The 7977-nt window shown below is 36.2% G+C and overlaps 1 pseudogene; it reads left to right on the forward strand.

Moving 5' to 3' along the window:
• The first annotated feature begins 280 nt into the window (after positions 1-280).
• LOC145661028 (ADP-ribose glycohydrolase MACROD1 pseudogene) lies at positions 281-853 on the forward strand (annotated as a pseudogene).
• Positions 854-7977: the final 7124 nt, after the last annotated feature.

Below are 7977 nucleotides of genomic sequence, written 5' to 3' on the forward strand. Positions count from 1 at the left end.
CTAGAAAACGAGGACAATGTGCTGCTTTCTCGGGAAAGTATTTTGGACCTGGTCAAATTGTGTCCAAAATCATGACAACAGCTATCATGTTAAGTTTCGAACACCTAGAGGACAGATTAAGATAGACTGATTTTCTATAGACCGGCTTAAGAAGTATTATCCACCTGAGAAGGGAATATCTAAGGACTTGCAAAAGTTAGAGAATCAGGATGCACAAATATTGGGTGAAGGAGTCCAGGAAAAGGATTTTCAGCAGCAGGAGGAGTCCACTTCTTTTTTGATGGAGTATCAGGAAGAGGAAAGCACGGGGGAAGCGGATTCATTGTTCATTCGAGATGTGAAATTGATGTCCGAAATTCCGTCTTGGGACGAGACCGGACCCGATACCAAATCGATGGCTGATGTTGAAAAACCGAAGTTTGCCATCAACGAGGAAATTAACCGGAAAGTGGCTTGGTATTATGGGTCTATTACATCACTGGCAGGACAAGCGATTGTAAATTCATCCAACACCCTGTTGCAACCAAGAGGAGGTGTAGACTTGATGGTACAGTCTTTGACGGGAAGTGAAATGAGGCAGGAGTGCAAGAAAATTGGTCACTTGAACCCAGGTAATGCCGTATTAACCTCAGGATATAATCTACCTGTAGATTATGTTATACATGTATCTGCACCCGATGATAAAAATGCTAAGCGCCTAAGGATGTGTTATGAGAAATCCCTACAGTTGGCTATGGACAATGACATAACGACCATTGCCTTTCCAAATATAGCTACAGGAGTATTTAACTACCCGAAATTAGAGGCTGCAAGAATTGCTTTGAACGTACTAAGGGAGTATCTCGAGGAGTAAATCGATTATTTTGAAAAAATAATTTTTGTTTAATTCGATAAACAAAATCAAACTATTTACTAAAAAGTGATGCACGAATATTTCCCGAAATAAGTTTTTTTGTCCTTTACAAAAGCATAAAATATATACAGTGTACTTAATCTAGAGGTTAGTTTATTACTGGCCTAACAGGGAGTTATTTCTACGTTAATTTGCAGTATGTTAGTACAACCTTTTACCACTACAAAAAATCCTGTGTCCATTATTCTGTTAAAATGCAGGTCCAGAGGAAGTATTAAACCATCTCCCAAAAACAGTTTCAGCTATGACTTGTCTACCTCCATTGTTGAAAATAAAATTAGGTGAAGTACTGAGATGAACTAGTAGGCATTCCACTTACCTATAAAAAAAGGAAACATTGAAATTAGTAACGCAATTTAACAGGAACATATATACTTAGGCTAACAGAGATAATAATCAATAGAACATGTGAAAATTCTAAATTTCTCATTATATTTAATTTATGTTTCAGATAACCTATTTTGTTTTAAGCTGCATTATCCTATCTTTCTCTTTCCCACATGTGACGTCTAATAACACCGAGTTTCAAATAACATCTGGTTTATTTCTCCGTAAACTCCCAAATGTTATTTTGTACCAACACTCATTACCGATATCTTTCAATTTGACATTTTCCTTTCCGCATGATGTTAAGGTTTCTTCTCTTTTTGAATCTCTGCTTTGCAACGAAAATGACACTCTAGCTCCAGATGTCTGCGAAGCTGCAAAAGACTTACATGATCTGCAAGTCCACATTAACGATTATTTTTTAAAGCCTCCAAATCCACGATTTCATCGATTATCAACCAGATCTCCGCGTGCACTACTAGGGTTCATTGGGAAAGCATTGAATTGGTGTTGTGACGTAGCTGACAGTTCTTCTATTGATTCGATAAATAAGAAGGAATTTCATTTGGAACAAACTGTACTGGGTTTACAAAAACAATTGTTAAAAAACAATTTATATATTCAGAACACAACTTCAGAATTTTTAAGTTTTCAAGATCAGATACAGGATAATTTTCATAAAATTAGAAACTTTTCGGCAAAAATATTGGATCAAGAACATGATCTGGGAGATCATCTTAATAAGCTTGCAAATCGAGTCCATAAAGAGGTCATTTCGTTCATTCAAGAGTTTTATTCGATTTCAACGCAGTTTGTACAGTTTCTACAAATTTTTAAATATGATCTGACAATTCAGATGTGTACAGATGCTAGGCTGAACCCTAATATAATTCCGTATAAAATGTTGCACGCACATTTATCTGAATTTGAGAATATCATTTTGAAAAATGGATATAAGTTAGCCATAGATAAGTCGTTGTTAGAAATGTATTATTCAATGAATGTTTTGACTTGTTCAATCACCGACACGTACATTTACCTACAGATGAAAATTCCGATTGTTGAAATACAGCCTTCGTTTGAGTTATATGATGTGCAGCCACTTTCGTTTGCTGTATACAACCAAACTTGTACCGTTGATATCCAGCCTTTAGTTATGGTAGTTCAAGATAAAAAAGATCTTATACCAATAACAGGAACAAGCCTTCTTGCTTGTCATTATAGCCAATCAAAGTTATGTAAGATACCTACACACACTGTGACACGATCTCGTTTAATAAATTGTGCTCACGCAGCTTTCGTTGCCAGTACAGTCAGGGAAATATTACACAACTGTGACCATACGTGCTATGATTCGAAAGAGGCACAGATTATAGACATTGGATCGCATGAGTTTGTTTTAATACACCCACCAGAATTTCTAACTTTGAAGACTAGAGAAAATGTGTCTACCATTCGAGTTCCAGAAGAAGCCAGATTATACGGAGCCCTTAAAATTCGAATATCATGCAATACTAAATTAATTGTGGAGAGAAATCTTTTCGTCAGATCGGATTTTCCGTGTCTCGACAATGATCTTACAGAACCTGTATTTTTACATCTTTTTCCGAGCCAGCTAGTCTCTAATGATCTGATGCTATTACGATCTACGTATAAAGGGAATGAATTTTTTAATGTTTCATCTTTACTTAACGATGTTTGGAGTTCTTCAATCCGACATATGAATATATCAGCATTTACAATAATTGACCAGACGCCCATTAAGATGCCTATCTATAAGCATGAATATTTTATACCAGGAATTATTATTATTTGGAATATCATAATCACTCTTCTACTTATTTATTTGCTAAGAGAACATGGGATTTTCAATTTTATATGGTTTTGTAGAAAATGTAGTGCGTCTACAGAATTTTCCTTGCAAGAATTGAGCTACCTTTTAGACATTGTGCAAACCGTTATTGCAATTGTAAGTCTAATTTTGCTCTATAGAGTTATGAAAAGTTTAATGAAAAAAAATTGGTGATGATACGCCACTGCAGATGAAGAGTTTCGAGAATAAATGTAACGAGAGGATTGAGGAAAGAGATCAAGAACCTGAAGTGACCCCAGAAAAGTTCACCACGTCGAACAGAAATGAGGATACACATTCAGTGTCAGAATTGAGTTTACCTCCTCCTCCGGAAGAATTGATAGTTAGTGACGGAAGTTTTGGTACAGAGATTATAGTACCACCTTCTACCGTCTTGGAATTAAGGTATTCTAACGTAAAATCTTCTTACATTTCCAACTATATAGTATATTCTTAAAAGCGGATACGGAAACTAAGATGTCGAGCAATTCACGCATTTTGTGAAACAGCATCTAGAAGAAGATATTAGAACGTATATACGTACGACCATATAAAATTGAGAATCATTACCGAACATACCTATTTTTATGAATTTAGAGACCTTCTCCCCCCCCACAATTTTTATTTCCAACATAATTTTACTAACACAATCGAGTATTGGGCGATAAAACCCAATCCAACCTCTAGTTACCTTAAATTCACAACCTAATCAGGAAATGGGTTAGGTTTATGTTGGAAATAATGAGGCCCCCGGCCCCCTTTAGAGTATGATATTAAGGAAATTGTATTTAAGATTTTAATAGGAAATTGTTTAGATATTTTGGGCATTTGGTCAGATCATGAATATGAAATACTTATACTAATACTAATTCTTTCTTTTTCTTCTTTTTTTATGTTTCTCTATTGTCCTAATTTTACTGATGCCTCCTACCCACCTCTACTGAAATACTATGATCACCCTCAGACTTTCATAAAAACCACCCTCACAGTCCTCAAATAACGACACTTCCTTTATTTATCTTCCCTGATTTTTTTCACGATACCTTGATATTCTTACCTGAGTTGTCAACCCTGTTTCTCATCGGAAGTAAGTCTTCGGATAATAACCTTACCGCATTTCACTCTAATTTTCCTTATTTTCAAATCTTCTCCACAATTCCACTATTTTGTAAAACCAACCCCCCGTGACGCCACTGCATTCACGCTTAGGTACCTTGACTTTGAAATCGCCTTTCAAAAGCCTAATAATAGTTATTTTAATCAAACCTTATTTTCCCAATATCATTATCCTTATTTTTGAACTCTTGTGCCCCCCCCCCCCAAATTAAAAACAGTCATTATAACTTGTCATTCGTTTTGCTCTTATCCTTCTGTTTGTAAATAAACATCGGCCATTACTATACCGAGAGCCTTTGCGAAAATTCCCATCCCTCCCTCATAGCGTCATGGCAGCCATCTTGAAAATTTTCATGTTTACATTTTCCCACGGCTTAGAAACTGTGTTCCTTTGCTAAATTTTCGCTACAATTCCTATTTATTTATATTATAACATCTATACTTTTTACTTTCTACCCTTCTGATATACACCCTTTCTTAATCTTCATCCTAGATACACATATACAGAGTCACATGTTTCTGATAACTTCAACCATTACTCCTTTTTTCCCTTTATTATTATTATTGTTTTTTTTTTAAAAAAAAACTTATCTCCCCACAACCCCTTTCCGTACCTCAATGCAGAATAACACCACTAAGAAGAAGAGGATTTATGGACATCAAGAGATATCGACGCTCAGATTTGAACCTCACAATTTGCCCACCAACTGATGCAAGGAATGATATGTTGCTGAACGTTTTTTTTTCTCTCACTTTTTGTTCACACTAATTTTTTTTTTTTTGATGCACGTAAAACTCACCTTATCACACGTCACGGACATAAATATTGCAACTATAAATATATTATAATTATACATCTTCAAGCAGCTCACAGCCATACCCCATCACGCCCAACGTCATCCTTCCAGCCAAGCCGATAACATCTGCCATCTGGTGACAGCTATTTCAACTTCACTACGTCCTTTGCATATGGTCAACGACCAAGCGGCCTAGGTTATCTTGCAGCTGAGACTCTGCCGATTCAGCATTCTACAGTTTCAAGTTCAATGTTATAAACAAGACCATGTGCTTCAGTATCTTAACGATTACGTCAACTATTTAAATGGGAGAAAAGACAGGAACTATCCAAGACATTGAAAGATGATGTTTTCAAATTGACAAGTTAACTTTCTTGTATGTTTATTCTTCAAATATTAATTGATTGATTGATTGGTTTAGTGCTACATTTTATTATCTGTTTACGCTAGTGATTTAAGTGTTTTTTTTTAGTGATGTGTGATTAATTATTTTTTTTATATGTATGTATTTGAAGCTTAAAATATATAAAACGATAATCATGCCTGTTGTTCTGTATGGTTGTGAAACATGGTCGCTTACTCTGAGGGAAGAACATAGACTGAAAGTATTTGAGAACAGGATCCTGAGAAGAATATTCGGACCCAAGAGGAACGAAAATGGGGAATGGCGGAAGCTTCATAACGAGGAACTACATAGTTTATACGGTTTACCCAACATTGTTAGGGTCGTCAAGTCTAGGAGGCTTAGGTGGGCAGGTCATGTAGCTAGAATGGAAGAAAGTAGAAACGCTTTCAAAGTCTTGACTGGTAGACCCATAGGAAAACGACCATTAGGAAGACCTAGGCGCAGATGGGAGGACAATATTAAGATGGATCTCGCAGAGATAGGAATACAAAGTAGAAACTGGATGCAATTAGCTAAGGATAGAAGTCAATGGAGAGCTTTTGTGAACGCGGCACTGAACCTCCGGGTTCCATAGGCCATAGAGTTAGTTAGTTATATAACATACATAAAGTTCATATAATACAAGGTATATATACAGTGCGTTCAATAAGTAATTGGACCTGAAACGACAGCGTTCTTCTTTTCGTCGTTCAGTAAGATTTAGTGGCGGGAATGTAGAGATATTGGATTTCCCTCATATTTTTAATATTCAGTATATAAACAAATCAAGATTTAAAAACGATTTTATTTTTTATATTTTTTTTACTTTTTTTTCTTTCTTTATTTTCTGTGGATGATGAGAGACAGACACAACTTGGAATAATAAGACAGTCAGCAAACATTTCAAAATTCTCTTTAGTAGACGATTCCTCATTCTTCATTCTTGGTAAATTTATGTAACTTATGTAATCTGATGTAACCAAAGCGTTCTGTAACTGTTGACAAATTATTAAATAAGTCGAGAATTCCATTTACCTTGCACTTTCCTGAATCCTACACGTGCGTACTTTGGATGTTTTTCCGTAATTTCGTCGGCCATCTTCCTACTTTGGTTCATATAAAAACGTCCCAGGACCCGGAAGATGGGAGTAGCACTCGAGAAGCGGTGAAGTACACGAGGAGCGGTAAAGTTCACGAGGAACGAGTGTGAGCAACGGCAGGAGAGACCTATTCCAAGTTTCACGCCAATTCGACACAGAAGCCGAGACATGGAGACCACCAGTCGACGACCAGGAACGGAGGTACGGAATACACATCCAAGGTCCTAAACGCCCAAACAACCTTCCTTTTCTTTCTTCCTAAACAGACTCTCAACTCTCTCTTTTTTTATATATTTGTTTTTATTTATTTCTACCCACATGACCTACAAACTAAATACGCTCGTCGTATTCTCAGATACCTCTCAATTCTACCAGTGAGCTATATTTCCCAAGTTAACGATAATAGTTCCCTTTCTTTCTTCAAAACGACGACGAAAGCATTCCTACCGAATGCACAAGCGTAAGATTATTCTGTATAGCACAGTTCTGTATACTAAATACTGTTACTGTTAATAATGAACCCGTAAATGGTACAGTGCGCCCTGCGAAACATCACATTATGATTTGCTCGAATAGTGCAGATTCATCTGCCATCTTACATCATTTATCATTTCGATCAATTTCCACATTTACATCACAAATCTACAGGCCTAATGACTTTACTTCGTGATATAGATGACTGAGACCTGAAGATCAAAAAACTTAGTTTGAGATTATGAGAAAAAGCTTTCGGTTTGGATATTGAATCTCATAGAGCAAAAGCGATAGCGAGAAGCTGTTTTTAATATTAATTCAGTGTACATAGAAGATATTTCATCTTCATCCTTAACGCTTTATTCAGTGTTCAAAGTGGAAAATTTCGATTTTGACTTGCATACCGGCTACCTATATGTTGAAATGCAGTGACGGTATATTGCCTAAAAGATTGCATTTTTATTTACGTAAAGACTAAAAACCAATGGAGAGTTGCTCTGTAGTAACGCGAGGAGAAGGGGGCATGAAGAGACTTTGATCCCCTCCAATTTTCTAGAAAAAAAATCCCCTAATGTTGTATTATAGAGAATTATACAGGAAAATGCTCAAAAACCGAATGAGAATATTAATAATTTCCTGCGGGAAAACTCCCGGTCCCCCACTCGACTGTGGTGTATTCCAAACACCCCGAAAGATCCGTTCCCACAGCAGACAACTCCTAAACCCGCCCATGCTCAAAACACGATATTTATATGCATTAAGGCATGAAGACACACACGCATACATAACAAAGAAACAATTCAATATGGCACATCTAAATATGAACTAGGTGAACTTCTTTGCAGACACTTCATTATAAACACGGAAAGAGGTAAGAAAAATGTCGGTGTTGTCAACTTAGAAATTATTTCCACATAAGAAATAAAACCTTTTACGTGCTCGTCTAAAAAAAATTACTCTGTATAAAAATGGATTTATTAAAGGTATTTAGCATGTACTTTCCAGTGACGGTA

This window comes from Thermobia domestica, chromosome 9 (assembly GCF_964235325.1).
Source record: "Thermobia domestica chromosome 9, izTheDome1.hap1.1, whole genome shotgun sequence".
NCBI classification, from domain to species: Eukaryota; Metazoa; Arthropoda; class Insecta; order Zygentoma; family Lepismatidae; genus Thermobia; species Thermobia domestica.